Raw genomic sequence first — 22,518 nt, forward strand, 5'->3', positions numbered from 1 at the left:
TATATTGTACCTACCCAGATCTCCGTGTGGTTTATGGGTTATACTCCTGTGGTTTTTTTTCTATATTAGGATGCAGAGCTGGAGCCAGGAGCTTGACTTTCTGCGAGACCTTATCCTGCAGTGTGTCCTTGACCTGGAGTAGGCCTCTTACCTGGAAGAGGAATTTGATGTAGAGTAGAGTTGTGATCCAGATTCAAAGGAGGCACTAGACTCTCATCGTCTGCATTTCCTTGATCTGTTGGATCCAGAGCTGGAACTGGTCTTGTATTTGTGGGATGACTTTGTTCTGGAGCTGGAGGCTCTTGAGGATCTAAAGGTTGACCTCTAAGTGTCTGAGGAGCTGGAGGAAGATGAGAAGGAGGAGCTCCATTGCTGTTCATGGTGTCTCCCTGGGGGAGACTGGCTTTTCTTTAGAAGGGGTATGGAAGGAGGTAGAAGATGCTGGTGTGTAGATTGTACAAACGAATTCTCTATCCTCCTCACAATCTGTCTGTAGTTGGTCAGTGTAGTCTAAGACTTTGGCTGAAGATTTTTATTTTTTTATTTTTTATAAAGAAACCTTTATTTGACTTCAAAGAGTTACAGACTTGGGCCTACAACCACTTGGGCCGGCCACTGAATAGTACGAGAAGATTTAGTTCATCGTTATACAGACATGTCAATCAAAAGACCCTGTTAGTCCGTCCGCACTCTAAGTGAAGGCTGCAGTTGTATTCGAATACCAGTATAAAGACCGTTTCAGCTTTTAATTTAAAACTTATAATTCTTATTGCCTTGTTTGTGTGAAATGTTTAGAAGTATCAGTACGTGCTCCCCGGGGTAGGAAAGTCCCCTCCATAGAGTAATCAGGAATAGTCTGCGACAGAGGAGGGGGGGGGGGGGGCCGGGAGTGGAGAAAAAGTCAAACTGTAACATACTCATCACATAGCACATTAGGAATGTTCGGCTAGGTGGACAAAGGAACATCCAATACTATCGCCAGAGGAGGGGCGCAGATGTCTCCGCGATAAGAATTCCACGGACCCCACACCTTGGACCATTTCCTGGGCTTGCCTCTCGCCACATACACCGTCTTTTCTCTAAACATGCACCAGTCCATATTCTCCTTCCACACCAAGATCGTGGGTGACCTGAGAACCCCAAAACTGTGCGATGTCTCGTTTAGCTACCATGTTCCCCAAAGTCGCCCACTGCGTCTGTGCCACATCATAGTCATTTGGCTCCCATACGTTCAGCAGACACCTTCTAGCTTCTGGTAACAGAGCAACGTGTGTGACCTCTTCCATTACCGCATGCACCCGACTCCAAAAGCGAGCCACCTCAGGACATTCCCATAACGTGAAGGAAAGTACCCAGCAAACCACAGCCACGCTTACACAGACCATCCACAGAGACCCATGCGCATCAGGCAGGGTCCAGTGACATACACTCTATGGAGTATCTTCAATTGTACGAGCCGAAGGCGAGCCGGAATTGCCACCTCCCTCGGGGAGGCCACCGCCGATACCCAGTCCTAATCGTGTAATACCAAACCGTCAGCTACCCAGACCTCCCTCAGGTGGGTCAACAGGTCCGCCCGGTCGTTTATAAGCTTTTTATAAATCAAGGAGATTGTGCTGTCAGGCATGTAGCCATCTAGCACCCTGTCCTCCAATGGGGGATATTCCGGGATAACAGTAGCATCTGGAAAAACCGAACAACGCATGGCGGACCTGAGCATACCGGAAGTACTCCCTATCGGTCAGCTTATATTCCACTTTCAGCATGTCAAACGTTTTAAACTTCCCTTTCACCCAAAAATCACTCACCTTACATATGCCAATCAGATCCCATTTCTCAAATCCTTTTGTTTTCCACAAACAGCCCAGCGTTTCCGAAGCATACAGCGGGGTCGCTCGAGTCAGGCGGTCCTTCCATCCCATCGCAGCATTCGCAGCATGCCACACACGTACTGCTATCTTTGTTGGGCCTGTCAACTGCACCCCGGGAGACTTCGAATAGAGTGCCCTATTGTAATCCCCACCAGGCAATAGCATTTTATCCATTGCAAACGCCGGGTTCAGGGCCGGTCCGTACAGCCCGTGATTCACCGCCGCCAGTTGGGACGCCCAATAATATCGCGTAATATCGGGGAGTGCAATACCCCCATCATACCAAGGGAGTGTCAATTTTGTGAGCGATACGCGATCGCCCGTCCCAGAACAATTGCCTCTGCAAACTCTCCACCGCACGGAAATAGCGGGCCGGTATAACGTCAAGCGTGTTTTGTAGTGCATACAGGAATCGTGGTAGTGACATCATCTTAAACACCGCACGTCCGAGCGGTGAAAGCGGAAGCCGTCGCCAACCCAAAACGTCGGCCTTTAGTCGCTGAAGTGGGGGGAGCAAGTTCCGCGCATAACGGGCCACAGGGTCTAATGTTATGAAGATTCCCAAGTATTTAAACCCCGATGGCGAAATCTGGATAGGGCTGCCACGCGGGAGGAGAGGAGCATCACCCGAGAGAACGTAGACGCATGACTTAGTCCAGTTAATGACCAAGCCGGAGTTACAACCAAATGAGTTTAGAACATCGACTAATACAAGTAAAGACTGCCGGGGAGATGTGAGGTACAGGAGAATGTCATCCGCATAAAGAGATGCGGTCCTCAAATTCAGGCGTCCATCGAATGCCCCGCAAGGAGGGCTCCCATCTGAGCCAGGCAGCCAGAGGCTCCAAGGCAAGGGCGAAGAGAAGAGGCGACAACAGACAGCCCTGCCGCGTGCCTCTTCCCAACACAAAGGGTGTCGACACTCTGCCATTCACTACCACCTGAGCCAATGGTGGTTCATACAACAACTTCACCCAAGATACGGCCACTCGAGAGTGTCAAACGCCATCGTCTCATCCAGAGACGCCAAAATGGCCGGCTCACGATTGTGCGCCGCTCTGGCGAGCACTCCATGGAGACGCCTCAGGTTCAGAGCCGTGTTACGGTGAGGTATGAAACCAGACTGATCCGGATGGATCAAGTCGCCAACGACCCTAATCAGACTATTAGCTAAAACCTTAGCTAGAATTTTGGGCTCCGCATTCAACAGTGAGATAGGTCTATATGAGATACATCGATTCCCGCGACTTCCCCTCCTTGTGAATAACTACTATTGTGGCAAGACGCTGATCATAGGGGAGGGAGCCCACTTCTCGTGCTTCAAGAAACATTGCACGTAGATGAGGCGCCATCTTGTCCGGACGCAGTTTATACAGTTCGATGGGAAGGCCATTGGGACCCATGGCCTTGCCGGAAGCGACCGAGCGAATGGCCAAAGCAATCTCATCAGACAGCGTCGCGTCCATCAGTGTCCTATCCTCCTCTGACAAAGACGGCAACGCAATATCTCTCAGCAGTAGATGAGTCATCCTCGGAGCGCTCCGAGACTGGAGAGTATACTTCGCGGAAATAATCCGCGAAACATTCAACAATTTCCACAGGGTCAGTCACACGCGCCATCCGTTCTCTCAATAACCGGTACCACTCGACTCGCTCTCTTTCTTGTCCAACCATGCAATCAACTTTCCAGCCTTATCCCCCACATCGTATAAACGCCCTTGTTGCTCTCTACTCATCACCTTGGCGGCATCGGTGACCAACGCTCTATAATCAAGCTGCTTGAGACTGAGAACGTGCAACTTATCATTCGTAACACCCAGCTCCAGGTCCCCTTCCAACTTAGCTATTTAATTCTCAAGGCGAATCACCTCCTCAATCTTGCTTTTCTTGGTGTGGGAAATTAGGGAAAAGGCTTGCCCACGGATCACCGTTTTGAAGGCTTCCTACAATGAGACAGCAGATGATACTGACCCCACATTTTCATTAAAATAGTGTTCGAGAGACTTAACCAGTTACGCCCGGATTTTAGGATTACGCAGGTACCAAGAGTTAATCGGCGCCACCCTCCCCTCAGCCCCGGGGGTGACCTCCATGTGCAACAGTAGTGGGGAGTGGTCAGAAATACCCCGGGCCAGATGTCTTACTTCCCTAACCATCACAGCTTGGGCCGCCGGCATAAGGACATAATCAAGTCTTGACAGACTTCCATGAGCCCCTGAGTGGAAAGTGTATTGCACCTGTCCCGGGTGCAGTAATCTCCAGCAGTCTACAAGTCCGAGGGTATCTATAAACCCACTCAACCAGGTCTGCGCCCCAGGGAGATCCCTGGGAGGGTGACGATCCGCTCTACCGGATACAACAGAATTAAAATCGCCCCCCCATCACCAGAACCCCCTTCACCAGAACCTCCCCCGTTCCCCCCCCCCCCCCCCCCTCCCGGGAGTCCCAGGACCATGCACCCTAAGTCAGCAAATGTTAGTCTGCAATCCCGGTGGGACATGCACAGAAACCAGCGAGACAGTTCTGCCCTCCCACCGTCCTACGAGTGCAGCATACGGCCCTCTGTCATCATGGATTATATCGTCCACCTCCAGCGGGAGAGGCTCTAACCAAGATGCCCACCCCCTTCGAGCCAGAAGTGAAACCGGAGTGAGCAGCGAGACGATATCCCCGCCTATTCATAGCATGGCAAGAATTCCCAATTAGATGCGTTTCCTGCAGAAAGACAATGTCTGGCGAGAGCCGTTTCAAAAACTGCAGCACTACCCCACGTTTAATCCTGTCCCCCAAGCCATTCACATTCCATGAGTACTCTCAATCCCCTACCCCCCATCCCAGCCTTGTGCACGACCCCAACCACCAGTCATATAGTGTTACGTTGCCTTGTAAAACATTCCCCAACCCCCCCACCAACATTCCTGTTACAACTCCCCCTCCCTGCACCCCTGCGTGAGCCCATGTAGCCCCCCCAACTTGCAGTGTGCCTTTCGCCCTACCATTGACTAATCTACGAAAAGAAACCCCAGAGGAGGAAAGAGCCTCACTAAGCACCCCACAACCCCCGGGCATATAAGAATAAGGCACTGAATAGAAACATCGAACCAAGGGATTGAAGTGTCTTCGCAATGTTCAGTCACCGGGAACCTCCTGCCCCGTCAAGCCCCCTCCGTTCTCCTCAGTCTGGTCCTCTCAACTGCGTCGCCGGGGCAAAGTATCAAGCCAATATCCAACCACCTCCGGCCGGTCGAAGAAATGTGACCGATCCTCAAACTCGACACGCAACCTGGCCGGAAAGAGCATCGCATATTTCAGCTCCATGTCCCTCAGGCGCCGTTTAACACCCATGAATCCCTGTCTCTGCTTTTGGACCGATTGTGTGAAGTCCGGGTAGAAACTTATATTAGTGTTCTCAAACTTCATCGGCCCACTCACCCTCGAGGCCTGCAGGATAGCGTCCCTGTCCCTGAAATTGAAAATTCTGGCAATGATGGGCCGTGGGGGAGCGCCCGGTTTTGGCTTACCACCTGGAACTCTATGGGCCCGCTCGACTGCAAAACATTTACTCAACCCTTTGGGTGCAAGATGGTTGATCACGAGATCTTCCACGAAGAGGTCGGCCGCATGAACCTCCGATTTCTCCGGCACCCCTATTATGTGCACATTATTCCGCTGAGCTCTACTTTGAAAGTCCTCCAGCCGACGGACAAACAAATCATTGGATGTCCGCTGATTACGGACCTCGGTTTGCAAGTCGGACACGTCTGTTGTCAGGCTCGACGTTTTCAGATCCAAGGATTTGACCTGTTCGTTTTTGAAAGGTCCACTCTGACTAGATTAACGTCGATCAAAACCGCATCCAATTTATGGGCCAAGGTGTCGAATTGCTGAATAACCGCAGCTTTCATCTCGTCGATGGCACCCATGACATCCTGCAATGTTAATTCTATGGACGATCCCGGGCCCTCCTTGGGTCTCTCCGGTGACTTATGCAGTCCACTAGGGGATCCTTTTGACTGAGCATAGCAGTCCATGTTATTTGCTTGGGTATAACCTCCCCGCCTAGTCGTCTTTTTTTGTTTATCTCCGTCCGATCTCGATGCCATTGTCTGAGGGCCACCAAGGTTGTCGTCCACCAGCACGATTAGTAATCTCTGGACAGCCGATCTGATGAGCCTCGGCGATCACGCAGCGTAGGCCAGGCTAGTGTCCGAGATCAAGTCTGGATTCCCAATCTTCCCACTATCGACGTGTCGTTGACCAGCCCGGGTCTCTCAGCCAGTTTCAGCGAGGAGACCCGAAAGTGAAAGTGCGGGGTACACACCAGCCCAGGTCCTGCATGCCGTTGTTGTTTACTTTCTGCCCGGGCACCACGCCAACTCGAGTCCGGGGCAAGGCCAGGAGTAGGCCGCCAACTTAAAGCCAATGGTATCCCGGTTCCTTAAGTCTGATTTTAAATTTGGACAACGGGTATCACCTCCGCTTATGTTCGCCTATAGAAGCCAGTCGATAGAATCAGGATTTATTCAGGATAGACGTGAGAGGTTGCGGAGGCCCTCGGGAGCCCTGTGCCTACACGGCCATCTTGGTTGCGCGCTAGGCTCCTCCTTGGCTGAAGAATTTGCCGTACCCATAGGCTAGTGCCGATCTGTTGCTGATGACTCTGACAAATCTGTTGTGAACTCAACTGTCTGGGTTGACTTGGCACCTTCACTGGCCAGATGCTCAATCTCACTACTGTTCTTTAGGTTTGAAAGGCATATTCCATATTGGTTATCAGAATGGACAAGCTGCTTTTGACTTTCATTGTTTACTTGCATTTGATCATTTTTTTGGGGGGGGGGGGCTCCAGTCTTATAGCTGCTCTTGCATGTTGGGAGCTTAGATGTGCTTCTTGGCTGTACACCACAATCATTTTGTTTTTGTGAGATTGAAATTCTGGGACAATTTTCACACTGGGATCTTCCTTCTCTGCTTGTGAAAAGGTCTGGTCCTCCAATATCTTCGATGTTTGAGAATGATGATCTATGACTGTATCTGATGTAGGCACATGTTGACTCAATGACATTATTTTTGGCTTTTCTGACAAGAGCAAGTGTTTTATCAGGTGGTGGTCTTGTATCAAGTAAGGGTGAACATGAGGAAGGCACCTCATTGTTGTCCACCAGTGGCAATGAATAGGCCTCGGTCTTCTTACACATAGGTGCAGGGTAAGGTGCAGTATTCTCAGACATCGATATAGGTTGAGTTATTTCTTGCATTATAATGTTTAAGTGCTGGCTTGAATTCTTCTCCAAACCACATGACAGCGGAGCTTCAATGTTCTCAAACACTGATGATTGTTGGACAGCTATATTCTCAAATAATTGAGAGGGATGGGATGCCCTTCACTTAAACACAGGCACTGGCTGGGGCATCTCATTCTCTAACAAAAATGAATGATGGAGCTTAGTCCTGTCCAATATTGGCAAGCATGTTAGTTTGGTTTTCTCCAACATTGAATTCTCTGATAAGTTTGACAACCTGGGTATGGGATTAGAGGCTTTATTCTCAAGCACAGTTGAGACTGATGGGTTGGCAATTGAGGATGCGATTTGGGCTGCGATCCTATTCAGCATGGGCACGGACACTATCTTTTCTACTAATGGCAAGGGTTGGCTTGTTGTCTTCTCCAATAAGGGTGTTTGTTTGGCTACTGTGTTCTCCAAAACAGTTGTATGTTGGCCTGCAATCATTTTCATCAAGGATATGGATTGGGCCGTTGTCTTCACAGGAGGCATGGTTTATCTCGCTCCTTCCAGCAAGGATGTGAGCTGCCCATCTGTCTTGTCCACAAGAGTCAAGGGAAAGTCCTCCATCTTCACTAAAGGTGATGTGGGCCTCCATTTCTGCCTCCACAGGCACCATATTAGACAACACAGGTGGGAGTTGAAACTGAGTTCTCCAACATGGGCATGGATTGGACCTTCTTTTTATTACCTGTGGTGGTCTCCAACATGGGGTAGAGTTTGGCAGCAATCTTCTCCATCCTACACAGTGGTTGGTTGCTCAACTTTTGTAAAGCATTTACAGAATAGACTGTCATATTCTCAAGCTTGTGCAATGGTTGGGTTGTAGTTTTTACCAACAATGGAGAGGAATATGACCCTGTCTCATTCAATACAGGTGCATTTTGCTAAACTGTTTCCTTAAAAGAAATTAAAGGTTGTAGCCTGTCATGCTCCAACACAGGTGAGGGTTGAACCATCCTCTTCTGTAGTAGGGGATCTCTGTGTATAGTCATAATCTAGTGAATAGTCCCGCCCATGTGCAGGGACCACGGAGCAATACAAAAAATAATCTCTTAAGGTGTCAAATCATGCAGACCTGCATCCACCTTTAAGAGAGAATTTAATTTAAAGACCGATAATGCAGCCTATATCCACAGGCTACACTGTCCAGTACTTCAACTAGAAAATTCCACCAACATCCACAAACAGCACTGCCTGTCCAGCTTTTCTCCACAAGGGAAAAAACCCTGCCTCTACCAGCAAAAGCCTCTGGAATGATAGAGAGGAAGGAATGGACAGACAAGCTCCATAGGCTGCCATTATGTGGCTCAGAACAGGATATTGTGCCTTTAAGAAAACTTTCCCAGTATCCCAGAATGCACAGCAGGTCCCTTTTACTTTCAGTTCTTTTTTCCGGCTCCTGCTAGTAGGACCCTGGAGCATTGAGCTCTCCCTTTTCAAGGGTTATTTGTTACTTTTCAAGTGTTAGAAAGTCCTTTTTCCTTCTGGTGTTATCAGAATGACTGGCTTGTTCGACAAGTGTCCTGATTGTGGAAGAAAAAAGGCTAAGTCAGACACACACAGGGTGTGCATTGTCTGCCTTCCCCGGTCCCACGTGCCTGAGGAGTGTGAGATCTGCCGCTCTTTTTCAGCCAGGACCCTGAGAGAGAGGATGAAGATCAGGCTCCAGCTCCTGGAGGACAGAAGGCTGAAGGCACGAGGTGGGTCTGGAGGGGCTGATTCTGCCCATGCTGAGGCCTCTGGGGGGCTCCCCAGGGGCAGGAAGACCAGCAAGCGTCCCCACTTCCCGTCGACATCGGCGGCGTCGAGGGGGATGACTACGGTCTGTTCGCCGTCTCCCCAGGGCTCTGGGGAGAAGCGGCGTCTACGTTCGACGTCTAAGGAGCTGAACAGGCCGCCGTCGACGGCATCTTCTGCGACGACGCCGTCTAGGGGAGAGCGCCGCTTGCCGTTGGCGAAGAGAAGGTCGACGTCGAGGCGATCGACGTCGGAGGGGTTTGTCTTCGAGACTGCGCTCGACGTCGAGGAGGCGACCGACGTCGCAGAGGGGTTCGTCTTCGAGACGGCGCAGGGGGAGCCCTGACGCCAGGAGTAAGAGGGGAACGGAGTCGCCGGGATCGGTGTACTCCGTGGTGTATACACCTCCTCGGATCCCTACGCCATCGCCGCCTCCGCCACCGCCTCCACCACCACCACCTGCGTCACCGCCTCCACCTCCCCCTCCTCGGTCTATACCGCCTCGCACTCCGTTGGGGCCACCTGCAGTACCGCCGCGGTCGGTCTCCCTGCCCAGGTATCCGACTCCACCGCAGGGGACGCCGAGGCCGCGACGTCCATGGTCTCCGGGCCCGGCTAGACCGGCGGACAGGCCGAAGCCGAGGAGGTCGCGCTCCCGCTCCGTCAGGAGGAGAAGGTCGCGGAGCCATAGGCGGTCGTCATCAGCATCAGGACGGCGCCATAGGAGGCACAGGTCCAGGTCGCGCACACGGTCCTCGGCCAGGGATTTCTCAGACGCTGTCGGACTCACTGGGGACTAGGGTGTCTCCTGTGGACGATCTAGTCTCCTTCCAGGAGGTGCTGCTGAGGGGTGCAGCCAAGTTGGGGATCACGGTGACGGTACTGACACCCACGACGTCCGTGATATTCGAGACTCTACACAAAAAACACCTGTCTCGCCCCCTGCTGCCTCTAGTGCCGGGGCTGGTGGAACCCGCGTTTGAGTTGTTCCTCACTCCCGCGGTGACGAAATCCGCCCCCTCACGGCTCCTGAGAAATCGCGCACCGGACTCGGATCCTGCTTTTTTAAGGATGGACCCGAAGCCGGACTCTGTCATCGTGACGGCGGCGAGGAAACAGCATGCGACAGCTCCTTCATCGACGGTCCCGCCCGACAAGGAAAGCCGCTGGCTGGACTCTGCGGGCAGGAAGGTGTGTGGGACCGCGTCTACCGCCATGAAGGCGGCGAGTGCGGGGGCGCTGTTGGGGCGTTACGACCGGGCCTTGTGGGAGTCCCTCCAACAGTATGCGGACCTGCTGCCTCGGGACAGGAAGGAGGACTTCCTGGAAACGGTGCGAGAGGGTATGCTGGTTTCGAACCAGGTCATCAGTGCGGCAGCGGATGTCGCCTTGTTGGCGGCGCACGCCTTCTGTCATGGCGTCCACCAAAGGCGTCACTCTTGGCTGCGCCTGACGTCGCTCAAGCCAGAGGCTCAGCACAGAGTAGCCAATCTGCCCTTCTCGGGGGAAACCCTGTTTGGTTAACATGCGGATGATGAGATGGCCCGCATGAAGACTGAGGCGGAGACCCTGACGGCTGTCGGGTTGGAGAAGGCCGAGAAGAAGAAGCGCCCGTTCCAGAGGCGGTTCGGGTCTACGGGAAGAGGGCGTGGGCAGGGTTCGGGGCAGCAGCAGCAGCACCACCAACAGCAGCAATTCCGGAAACCCTTCCAGAAACGCCAGAGGGGTAGAGGAGGCCAGCAGGCCGCTACTACTACCAAGGGCCCGGCTGGGTCTCGACCCTGAGCGACTACTACCCCCCTGCAACCGTTACCCACTCCAGTGGGGGGAAGCATTCAATTTTTTCCGGCAGAGTGGAGAAAAATTACTCAAGACAAGTGGGTGCTGAATATTGTTTGCAATGGATACAGTCTTCGGTTTGTTAGCCCGCCTCCAGCGATTCCGCCGGTAAGCTCTGTTTCAGCTGCGAGAGCTCCAGGCGGAGGCAGACATCTTGTTGAGAAAAAAGGCAGTAGAAGAGGTACCTCTGTCTCAAAGGGGAAGAGGTCTGTACTCTCGGTTCTTCCTCGTTCGCAAGAAGGACAAGAACGAGTTCAGGCCCATTCTGGATTTGCGACAGGCAAACAAATGGATTCGCAGAGAGAAGTTTTGCATGCTATCGTTGCATCTGATTTACCCTCAGCTGCAACGGGGAGACTGGCTCTGTGCCATAGATCTACAGGATGCGTACTTCCATGTGCCCATCGCACGGAAGCACAGAGTTCCTGCGATTCCAAGTCGGCGCCAATCACTATCCATACACAGTACTGCCATTCGAGCTAAAGTCTGCGCCCAGGACCTTCTCTAAGTGCATGGCGGTGGTGGTGGCACACCTGCGGAGGAACAAGGTGGTTGTCTACCCGTATCTGGACGATTGGCTGATCAAGGCATCATCCTTCTCGGAAGCGCAAGAACACTTCCGGTGGACGTGCGCTCTTGCACAAGCTGGGGTTACACGTCAACCTGTCCAAATCGGTCCCGACTCCGGTCCAGTGCATACAGTACTTGGGAGCCTCCATCGATACGCGGTCTGCAAGCGTGTCTCCTTCGGAGGAGAGACGGTTATCACTCCTTCGGAAGGCTCAGGACCTCAGGATTGCTCCATCGACGACCGTGAGGAAGGTGTCTTCACTGCTGGGATCGATGGCCTCCTGTATCTTCCTCACGCACGGCTACACATGAGGCCACTGCAGGAGTGCTTGGAGGATCAGTGGAATCAGAAGACCGGTTCTTGGGACGACAAGATACAGCTGTCTCTACATGCTGTTCAGTCTCTGAAGTGGTGGTGTTCGGCGGAGAACCTCCTCAGGGGGGTTCCCTTCCACAAGGACATTCCCACGAAGAGTGTCGTGACGGATGCGTCTCTCCAAGGCTGGGGAGCGCATTCCGGGGAATTGCAGATTCAAGGAAAGTGGTCCCCGTTGGAGTCGACGTACCACATCAATTTCCTGGAACTCAGAGCTGTCACTGAAGGCTTTCCTTCCGTCCTTCCAGACCAACTCGCTGCTGATACAGACGGACAATACAACCACTATGTATTACCTCAACAAGCAGGGGGGGGGTCGAGATCGCGCACTGTCGCAGGAGGCGCAGGCGATCTGGCACTGGCTTCTGGCCCGAGGACTGACTATTACGGCCACGCATCTGCCAGGGGTGCAGAATGTTCAGGCGGACGCACTGAGCAGGCTGATTCAGGAAAACCACGAATGGGTCATAAACGACGAAGTACTAGGAGAAGTCTTCGCATGGTGGGGGACTCCAGACGTAGATCTGTTCGCCACCGCCGAAAACAGCAAATGCCGAGACTTCGCATCCAGGTACTACCGGCGGGCGACGCTGGGGAATGCGCTATGGATCGACTGGTCGAACAGCTTTCTGTACGCTTTTCCACCCATTCCCCTGATTCCGGCGGTGCTCATCAAACTGTCCCAGTCAGGGGCTCGAATGATCCTGATTGCTCCGGAATGGCCCAGACAGTGGTTGTTCACGGACCTACTTCACCAGTCGCTCCTTCCTCACATACGGCTGCCGTGCAGGCCGGACCTTCTCACGAACTTCGGGGGGCAGATGGTGCATGCCAACCTCTCGTCTTTGAGTTTGGCGGCATGGCTCCTGAGAGTGCAATATGGCCATTTGAATCTACCAGAAGATTGTATGGACATATTGAAGGAGTCTAAACGGCCTTCCACTAGGACGTCCTATGCCTACAAGTGGAAGAGGTTCTGTATCTGGTGCAAGTCCAAGAGCTTTGACCCTACGACATGTAAGGAATACGGCATCCTTCCATATCTTTTACATTTTGCGCAGTCCGGCCTTAATTTCCATTCCATTAAGGTTCATCTGGCTGCTTTGACTGCTTACAGGAAATGCCCTTCACAGACTTCCTTCTTTCAGATCCCTGTGGTCAGATTTTTTGGAAGGCTTGAAGAAAGTGTTTCCTTCTGTCAGACTTCCCTCGCCTTCCTGGGACTTAAATGTGGTGCTGTCCAGACTGATGAAGGAGCCTTTTGAACCCATTCACAAGGCTTCGTTGCAGCACCTATCCTGGAAGGCGGCGTTCCTAGTGGCAATTACATCGGCCCGCAGGGTGAGTGAACTTCAGGCATTATGTTGTCAAGAACCTTGTACTGTATTTCACGCTGCTAAGGTTGTTATGCGTACTCACCCTAAATTTCTTCCTAAGGTTATCTCTGATTTTTCATGTCAACCAGACCATAACTTTACCTATGTTCTTTCAGAATCCCTCTTCGCCAGCGGAAAGGTCTCTCCATTCCCTGGATGTTCGGAGGGTGTTGAAATTTTATCTTGATAAGACCAAGGATATTCGTAGGTCAGACCAATTGTTTATTTATTAATTATGGATCAGTCAGGACCGGTCTCGCGACCTCTAAGCAGTCCATTTCTCGGTGGATTGTGTCCCTCATACAATTGTGTTATCAAAAGGCTAATTAGACCTTAGGGGGTAAACCTAAGGCTCATTCCACCAGGGGCAAAGCTGCCACAACTGCTTTGCTGCGTAATGTTCCGATTGCAGAAATATGCAAGGCGGCCACTTGGGAAGTCGGTCCATACCTTTGCTGCGCATTACTGTCGACGCGGATGCCAGGGCAGATGCTCAGGTTGGGCAGGCTTCGCTGCGAAATCTGTTCGCACAGTAGTGGTATTGTTTTATATCTTCTCCACCGCAGTTTTTGTGTGGGGATGGGCTTGCCATTCAATTCACTAGATTATGACTATACACAGAGATCCCCTACTACAGAAGGTGTAGTTTCTTTTCTGTAACTCCAGTTCTGTAGTAGGGGTATCTCTGTGATAGTCATAAGCGCCCGCCCTCCTCCCCAGTGGAGAGATGATTATTCATGTAAGGAATGCTACAGGTCTGGCGTGCTACGCCTTCAAAAAGAACTGAAAGTGAAAGGGACCTGCTGTGCATTCTGGGATACTGGGAAAGTTCTGGAAAGTTTTCTTAAAGGCACAGTATCCTGTTCTGAGCCACATAATGGCAGCCTATGGGGCTTGTCTATCCATTCCTTCCTCTCTATCATTCCAGAGGCTTTTGCTGGTAGAGGCAGGGTTTTTCCCTTGTGGAGAAAAGCTGGACAGGCAGTGCTGTTTGTGGATGTTGGTGGAATTTTCTAGTTGAAGTACTGGACAGTGTAGCCTGTGGATATAGGCTGCATTATCGGTCTTTAAATTAAATTCTCTGTTAAAGGTGGATGCAGGTCTGCATGATTTGACACCTTAAGAGATTATTTTTTATTGCTCCGGGGTCCCCGCACATGGGCGGGACTATTCACTAGATTATGACTGACAGAGATACCCCTACTACAGAACTGGAGTTACAGAAAAGAAACTACTCCTTCTCCATCACAGACTGGGTCTCCGTCTTCTCCAAAATCGCCATACAGTTCAGCTTTTAATCTAAAACTGGTGATATAGAATTCTTTAACAATGGTAGGTGGGTTACATTCTTCTGCAAACTGTGCCACGTTTGTCTCATAGCCATTTCCAAATCAGACAAGGGTGGTGCTGTTTTTTTCCAAAACGGTTGAAGGTGCAGCTTCAGTTTCTGCCAACAATGCTGTTTTGCCTGAAATCGTCTCCAGCACAGGTGGCAGCTGGATCGCTGCATTTTCTGCACTGGACAAGGTTTGCACCTTTGCCCTCTCCGGGATAGGTAACGACAAGTCTGTGATCTTTAACTCCGACAATGAATTCTTTGAATCACGAAATGGTTGGCCTGCTATCTTTCCCACTTCAGACTGATCATCTGCCTACTCCAAAACTGGTAGACAATGGAGAGAAGGTTTTACCTTCTGTCTTTTCCAACAGATGCACATGTTTGTCAGCAGTAGGTTGGATTGCTGTGTTTTCCAACATGGGTGTGGGTGAAAAAGTAGTCTTTGCCAAGGGTGAGGCAGGAATTTTCTCGAACTTGAATGGTGGTTTGACTGCTGCCCCCTCTGATACAAGGGAAGGCAAGAGACCAATTTGCTTCAAAACAGGTGGGAGCTGATCTACCCTCTTCTCCAATATAACTGAGGACTGGATAGCAGTTTTCTCCAGCACAGGTGATGGTTGCAAAACAGTCTCCCCCATAACAGGTGAGTGAACTTCTGCCTTTTCCAAAATAGGCACAAGTAATACAGCCTTCTCCAACACATGAGTGCTGCGTAACATTGTCCAACAAAGATGATGTTAGTACCACGGTCTTGTCAAACATGGGTGAAAATTGGACTTCCTTTTGCTCCATAAGGGTTGATGGTTGTAAAGCAGTCTTTTCCAATATAGCTAATGGCTGGGCTCCCTTTTCCAATTTAGGCAGGAGATGGACAGCACTTTTCTCTAAAACATGCAAAGGTGGTGAAGAAAACTGCTGCTCACCTATCCAAGGTGAATGCTGGCCAGCATTCTTTTCCAGTACGGTTGGGGCTGCTGTCTTCTCCAACATTGACTTTTCAAACATGGATGAAGGTTGGACGCACTCATTCTCTAACACAAGTGAGGGTTGAATTATTTGCTCCAACCCAGATGAAGGCTGGTTAGAAATGCTCTCCAACGCAGATGATGGTAGATTAGTTCTCTTTCCCAACTTCAGTGAAGGCTGGTTGACCATTGGTTCCGCCACAAGGGGGATATTAACCAATGCCTTCTCAAATACAAGTGGGGATTGAGGATTTTGAAACATTGATGAGGCTTGAACTACTGTCTTTCCCAACACAAGTGAGGGCTGAATCCCTGAGAATTCAAATTATTTTTTCCTCCATCATGGTTAAGGGTTGAACTACCATCTTTTCACACTTATGTGAAGATTTGACCACCTGCTTCTCCAAAGCAGATTAGGGTTGGCCTGCCTCTTTCTCCAACAAGGGTTGTTGTTGGATCAGCTGGACTTCTACCATATCTATGGTCGAGGTTAGGGCCTCCTCCAACATGGATGATGGTTGAACAGTTGTTTTTTCCAACAAGGGAGATGACTGGACTTCTATCTTTTCCGACACAGGTAAGGTTTGCAGTTCTGGCTTTTTCACAGTTGCTATGGATTGAATCTCCTCCTTTTGCAGCATGGGCGAAGCTTGGACAAGTGTCTTCTCCAACTCTAGTAGTGGATGGTCTGCCACCATTAGCAACACATACGATGGGTCTAACACTTTATCTTCCAATATGGTTGAGGGTTTGGTTATTTTCTTTTCAAGCACATGTAAATGATGGACCACTTTATTATCCAAAATGGACTTGTCCTCTTTTCTATCCATTACGGGTGAATGCTGGGTAGCTGTTTTGTCCAACATCAGTGAAGGTTGGACAACTATTTTTTTCGATGACTGATGAGGGTTCGACCGCTGCCTTCTGAAATACAAGTGGAAACTGGAAAGTCATTTTTTGCAAAGTAGATGAAGCTTCAACTGCTGTCTTTTCTAACCCAAGCAACGGTTGAATCCTTGAGCACTCAACTTTTTTCTCCAAGTCAGGTAAGGGTTGAATTGCAATTCCGTCTTAACATATGAGGATTTGACCACCTGCTTGCCCAAAACAGATGAGTTGGCCTGACACTTTCTCCAACAAGGGAAGTTGTTGCAACATATGTGCTGCTTGCTTCTCTAATATGGGTAAGGACTGGACCATTGTTTTCTGCAACATGGATGACTTTTGAACTGCTATTTTTCCCAAAATGGGTGAAGGTTGGACTGCTGTTTTTTCCAAATCGCTTAAGGGGTGGTCTGGCTCAAAAGAAGTTGGTTCCTCCACCTTATCCTCTAATATGGTTGAGGGGTTGGTTGTGGTCTACTCCAGCACAGATAATCGATGTACTGCTTTGTTCATCATATGCTGGTCCTGTGTGCTATCCAGCAAGGCTGAAGGCTGGGAAGCTGTTTTGTCCGATAGGCATTTGTGCTTCACTATTGTCTTCTGTACCAGAGGAATGGGGTGGACCACTGTCTGCTCCATCATTTTTTACGTTTGCACTTCCTTTTTCAAAACTGGTGACAGTTGGACCACTTTCTTCTCCAACAAGGGCTGGACAGCTGACCTTTCGGAAGTGAGAGTACTGGACAAATGTCATCTCCAACATTGGTGAGGACTGAGCCACTGTGTTGTCAAAAATAGGTAGCAGTTGGTCAGTTTTCTGTTCCAGCAAGAGTAAAAACTAAAGAACAAGTTACTTACCTTCTGTAACGGTTTTTCTGGTGGATACAGTATCTGCCTGTGGATGCCTCACCTTGTGAACATCCCCTGCGCCAGCAACATGTGGAAACTTTTGTAGCAGTCCACGCCGATTAGGTCGAAGACGACGTCACAGAGACACTGCTCCGCTCGCGACTCCGCTGACGTCACCGGCTCCATAAGAAGACCTCGTCTGCGCGATGACGTCTGTTCCGCCCTTTTTTCCGTGCCTTCGAGGCACAAGGATGGACTGACAGCAATATATACACAGTACATAATATATAAAGCAACACACAGTGTGGAGAATAAGTAGAAAGGCAAAAGAAATAACACAATGCCTTTGACAGTAACAATGCACATTTTGAAACACCATTAATAGAATTGCAGGTATAGAAGGATGGACAACGGGGAGGTGGGTGGGTCAGTGAGGAATCCACAGGCAGATACTGTATCCACCAGAAAAAGCGTTACCGAAGGTAAGTAACTTGTTCTTCTGATGGATACATCTGCCAGTGGATTCCTCAACTTGTGAATAGATTCCCACAGCAGTCCCCACTCCCGGAGGAGGGTGTCCACCCTTCTATACCAGAAAGTCCTGAAGGACGTAACGAGCAAAGTGTCCGTCCCTCCTCACCTCGGTGTCCAAGCAATATTGTTTTGTGAAGGTGTGGAGGGAGGCCCAAGTTGCCGCCCTACAAATGTCCTCCACAGGAACGCCCCTAGACAAAGCAGAAGTGGAAGACTTTGCTCTAGTGGAATGAGCCCTTAAACCCTCTGGAGGTTCCTTACCAGCCAAAGAGTAGCATATCTTGATGCACAAGACAATCCATCTGGAAAGGGTGCGCTTGTGCACCGCTCGACCTTTCCTGCAGCCAACAAAGCCCACAAAGAGCTGGTCATCAACTCTGGAGTCTTTAGTCCTGTCCAGATAGAAGCTCACCGCCCTCTTAGGGTCCAAGTGGTGAAGTCTCTCCTCGTCCTTGGAAGGGTGAGGGGGAGGATAGAAGGTAGGAAGGGTAATGGACTGCCCCAGATGGAATGGAGTTACCACCTTAGGCAGAAATGCAGCCCTGGTCCCGAGTACCATTCTTTCAGCATGAATGGTCAAGAACGGGGGTTTTGAACTTAGAGCTTGAAGCTCACTTACCCTCCTTGCCGAGGTGATTGCAATGAGAAAAACCGTCTTAAAAGACAAGTCTCAAGGGACACTTGTGTAAGGGCTCGAAGGGAGAACCCATAAGATAAGTCAAGACAAGGTTTAAGTCCCATTGAGGCACAATAAAGGGAGTAGGAGAAAACCTGTTTGTGAGGCCCTTCAGAAAACTAAGAACGATAGGTGATTTGAATAATGACGGCTGATCCGGCAAGCAAAGGAAAGCCGACAAAGCTGATAAGTATCCTTTTATAGTAGCCACAGCAAAGCCTTGCTGAGCAAGAGAAAGGGCAAACTGCAGAATGTCAGATAAACGAGCCTTCAAAGGATCAATTAACTTCTCCCCACATCAAAGAACAAATTTAGACCACCTATAGGAATAGATAAATTTGGTGGAATGACGTCTGGCAGACAAAATTACATCTACCACATCAGATGGGAGAGAAAGAGTTCAGGTTGCCCCGTTCAATCTCCAGGCATGAAGGTGTAAGCTCTGGAGGAGGGCGTGTAGAGCCTGCCCCTCCGATTGCGAGAGGAGGTCTGCCCTGAGAGGGAGACGGAGCGGAGGGCACGAGGAGAGGTGGAGAAGATCTGTATACCACACCCTTCTTGGCCAATCCGGGGCGATCAATATGACTTGGACCTGGTCTTGGCGAATCTTCCTCAGAACCCGAGGAATCAAGGGTATGGGAGGAAACGCGTAAAGGAGTTGTGAGCTCCAACTGAACTGAAACGCGTCCTTCTCTCTTCCCCCAACGCTCCCTGCATCGGATACTGGAGACTGCTGAATGACGGGCAGTGACCAATCTTGTGAGTGGCGAATAGGTCCACCCGAGGAGCTCCCCCCCCCCCCCCCCCCCCCCATCCGAAAGACGTGACGAACCACCTCCGTATGGAGCCTCGGCGGAGAACTGCCGACAGACTGTCTGCACGCACGTTCAGCACCCCGGCCAGATTTGCCATCAGACAAATCTGATGGTCCTGAGCCCAGGACCATAGACGCAGGGCCTCTCTGCAGAGACAGAGACCCCACTCCTCCCTGCTTGTTGAAATACCACATCGCGGTAGTATTGTCCGTCTGGACCTGAACAGACTGACCGCGAAGGGAAGGGAGGAAAGCCTTGAGTGCTAAATGAATCGTCCGCAATTCCTGAAGGTTGATGTGAAGCAACCTTTCCTCTGGAGACCAAAGACCCTTGATCTCCAGATCCCCCAGATGCGCACCCCACCCTAAAGTGGATGCATCCGTTATCACTGTGGCCACCAATGGAGGTAGATGGAAGGGCTTTCCTTGGGACAGATTGACCTCCACTCCACCAAGACCGATTCGCTGCAGCTTCTCTGGAGATCCTCACAGACTCCCTGAGATCTCCTTTGTGCTGATTCCACTGCCTGCGGAGGCACCACTGGAGCACCCTCATGTGCCAGCGTGCATGGTTGACCAACAGAATGCAGGAAGCAAACAGACCGAGCAGGCGAAGGACCTTCAGGACTGGAACGACCACTCCATTGCAAAATAAAGGAATCATTTCCTGTATGTCGAGAATCCTTTGAGGAAGAGGTAATGGTCGACACACAGTAGTGTCCAGTTCCGCACCTATGAACAGGTTGCGCTGAGAGGGCACCAGGTGAGATTTGGGCACGTTTATCGAGAAACCCAATTTGAACAACAGCTGAGTTGTATCCTGCAGATGATGTAGCACCCTCTCTGGCGGCTCCGCTTTGATCAGCCAGTCGTCCAGATAGGGGTAAACTGAAATCCCTGGCCTTCTGAGATGGGCTGTCACCACTGCCATCACCTTCGTGAAGACTCTGGGTGCAGTAGTAAGACCAAACAGAAGGACCGCAAACTGATAATGTTGCGATCCTACCATAAACCAGAGATACTTCCTGTGCGACTTCAGGATGGGGATGTGGAAATACGCATCCTGTAAGTCGATCAACACCATACAGTCCTCCTGATTCAGCGCCTGAAGAACCTGCGCAAGGGTGAGCATCTTGAACTTCTCTTAATTCAGATAAAGATTCAAGATCCTGAGGTCCAATATCGGACGCAATCTGCCGTCCTTTTTCGGAATCGGGAAATACCGGGAGTAGCATCCCTGACCCCTCTCCTGCTCTGGAACCACCTCTATCGCACCTTTCTGTAGTAACTTCAGGACTTCCTCCTGTAGGAGAAGACGATGGTTCTCTGAGCAAGCCCCTTGACAAGGAGGGTCATTTGGAGGGAATTCCCGAAAGGGAAGGGCGTACCCATTTTTTACAAGATCTAGAACCCAAAGATCTGTAGTTACAGATTTCCAATCTTGTAGAAAATGGGTAAGCCGGCCCCCCACAGGACCAACATGATCCAGAATGGCGGATCTAGGGCTGCTTTGCGGTGGAAGGAGGGGCTGAAGAGGAGGAGAGTCGACGGCCACGTGAGCGACCCCTGATTCTACCTATGTATCCTTTAGACAAAGAGTCTTGCTGCTGGGTCTGCCTGTAGGAACGAAAGGTTGCCCTTCCGAAACCTCTGTACCTTTTAAACGACCCCCTTGACTGGGATTAAAGGCCCAGAGACTTAGCCGCAGCCTTGCTCTCCTTAAAACGTTCAAGAGCAGCATCTGCCTTTTTGCCAAATAAACCAGATCCATCAAATGGCCAGTCCAACAGAGTCGACTGTACATCCGGGGAAAACTCCGAAGACTTCAGCCACGCACCCCTGCTGGTGGCAATAGAAGACCCATGACCCTTGCCTCTGAATCCGCCGTGTCCAGCCCACTTTGGATCACCTGGCGTGCTGCTGCCTGGGCATCCGTCAAGATCTCATTAAAACCAACCCTATCCTCAGATAATTTTGGTGCCAGTTTCTTAGCAGAGTCCATGAGCGCATGAACATAGCGTCCCAAAAGGCAAGTGGCATTTGTTGATTTTAGTGCCATGCTGGCCGATGAAAAGACCTTTTTGGCCGACTGGTCCAGCTTTTTAGCCTCTGTTCCCCGGAACCTGAGGAAAAGCACCCTTGGATTTTCCTGAACAAGCCGCCTGAATCACCAGGCTCTCAGGCGATGGATGTGATGTCAAGAACTCAGGGTCCCCTGGATCTGCCCTATACCTCCTAGCAACAGTCTTGGAGACTGCGGGAGCAGAAAAAGGCTTACACCACACCTCCAACACAGGGTCAATAATGGCCTCATTAAAAGGCAACAACGGCTCAAACTGCAGTAGGAGAATGCAACACTTCAGTCAGAATGTTTGATTTGAACTCAGTAGTTGGCACCTGAAGATCCAGCAGTTCTGCAGCCTTCCTGATGACTGCATGATATGGAGCCACATCCTTCGAGGGTTCATCGAAAGGTGGAGTAATTTCCCACTCAGGAGACTAATCCAGTCCACTAGCCTCTTTAAGCTCCTCAAACACCTCGTCAGACTCCACCATCTCTCCTCCTGTTATTCCAGAAGGTACCTTTGCTCATCAACCACTCTGAGCCTCCCTTCTGGACCGAATCTGTACAAGCGTGGATCCGCAGGAGCAGCCGGCGTTGAACGAGGTCGAGCCGGCGCCGGTGAAGAAGGAAGCGCCGTCGACGTCATCGGCGCCGGTAGATGCCAAGACTGCGTTGCCGGAAAAAATGGCATGAAAGGGGCCTGCGGATAGACTTGCGGCACCCCCAAATTGAATGCCATTGGACCCATCGGACCCACAGGTGCACCAGTGGTGTACATGCCTCTCAAATACCCCGTACATAGCATTAAATAATGCGAGGTGTCCTGACCTGGTCCAGGGAACGCAGGGTACTGGTCAGGCATCACCGGACTCGGACCAACCAGCGCCCACGGTGGAATAAGCGGCGACGCAGGCTCACCCGGTACTTGAAGTTCCTCAACCGGGGCCGGAGATGAGGCCGGATCCGGAGATGAAGCTGGAGAAGTAGCCGGAGCCGGTTAAGCCACTGGAGAAGAAGGACCAGGAGGCGAACCCGGAACGGGTTAAGGAGACAGTCCTTTCGGCGTCGAGTTGGTGATGTCGATGCCGAACTCTTGTCAGAGTGATGTCGAGGAATGCCTCCTTGTGCTTCTTGGATCGTGAAGCATGCCCCGAAGTAGACTTCGATGCCGACCTTGATCGTGACCTCGTCCTCGACTTCCTTCTTCCTCTCTTCTCCTTTTTCATCCTAGCGATGAAGAGTTTTGCCTCCCATTCTTTTAGAGCCTTGGAGCTAATCTTGCGACAGCAAGAACAACCATCCACATCGTGGTCAGATGACAAGCACCACACAGT

The 22,518-nt window shown here is 50.8% G+C and overlaps 1 long non-coding RNA gene across 4 annotated transcripts in view; it reads left to right on the plus strand.

Annotated features, from left to right (window-relative positions):
- The window catches only part of LOC146871327 (uncharacterized), a 230,566-nt gene that overhangs the window by 131,989 nt on the left and 76,059 nt on the right, over window positions 1–22,518 (plus strand). The window lies entirely within an intron of this gene.

The sequence above is a fragment of the Triturus cristatus genome, chromosome 1_1 (genome assembly GCF_964204655.1).
Source record: "Triturus cristatus chromosome 1_1, aTriCri1.1, whole genome shotgun sequence".
NCBI classification, from domain to species: Eukaryota; Metazoa; Chordata; class Amphibia; order Caudata; family Salamandridae; genus Triturus; species Triturus cristatus.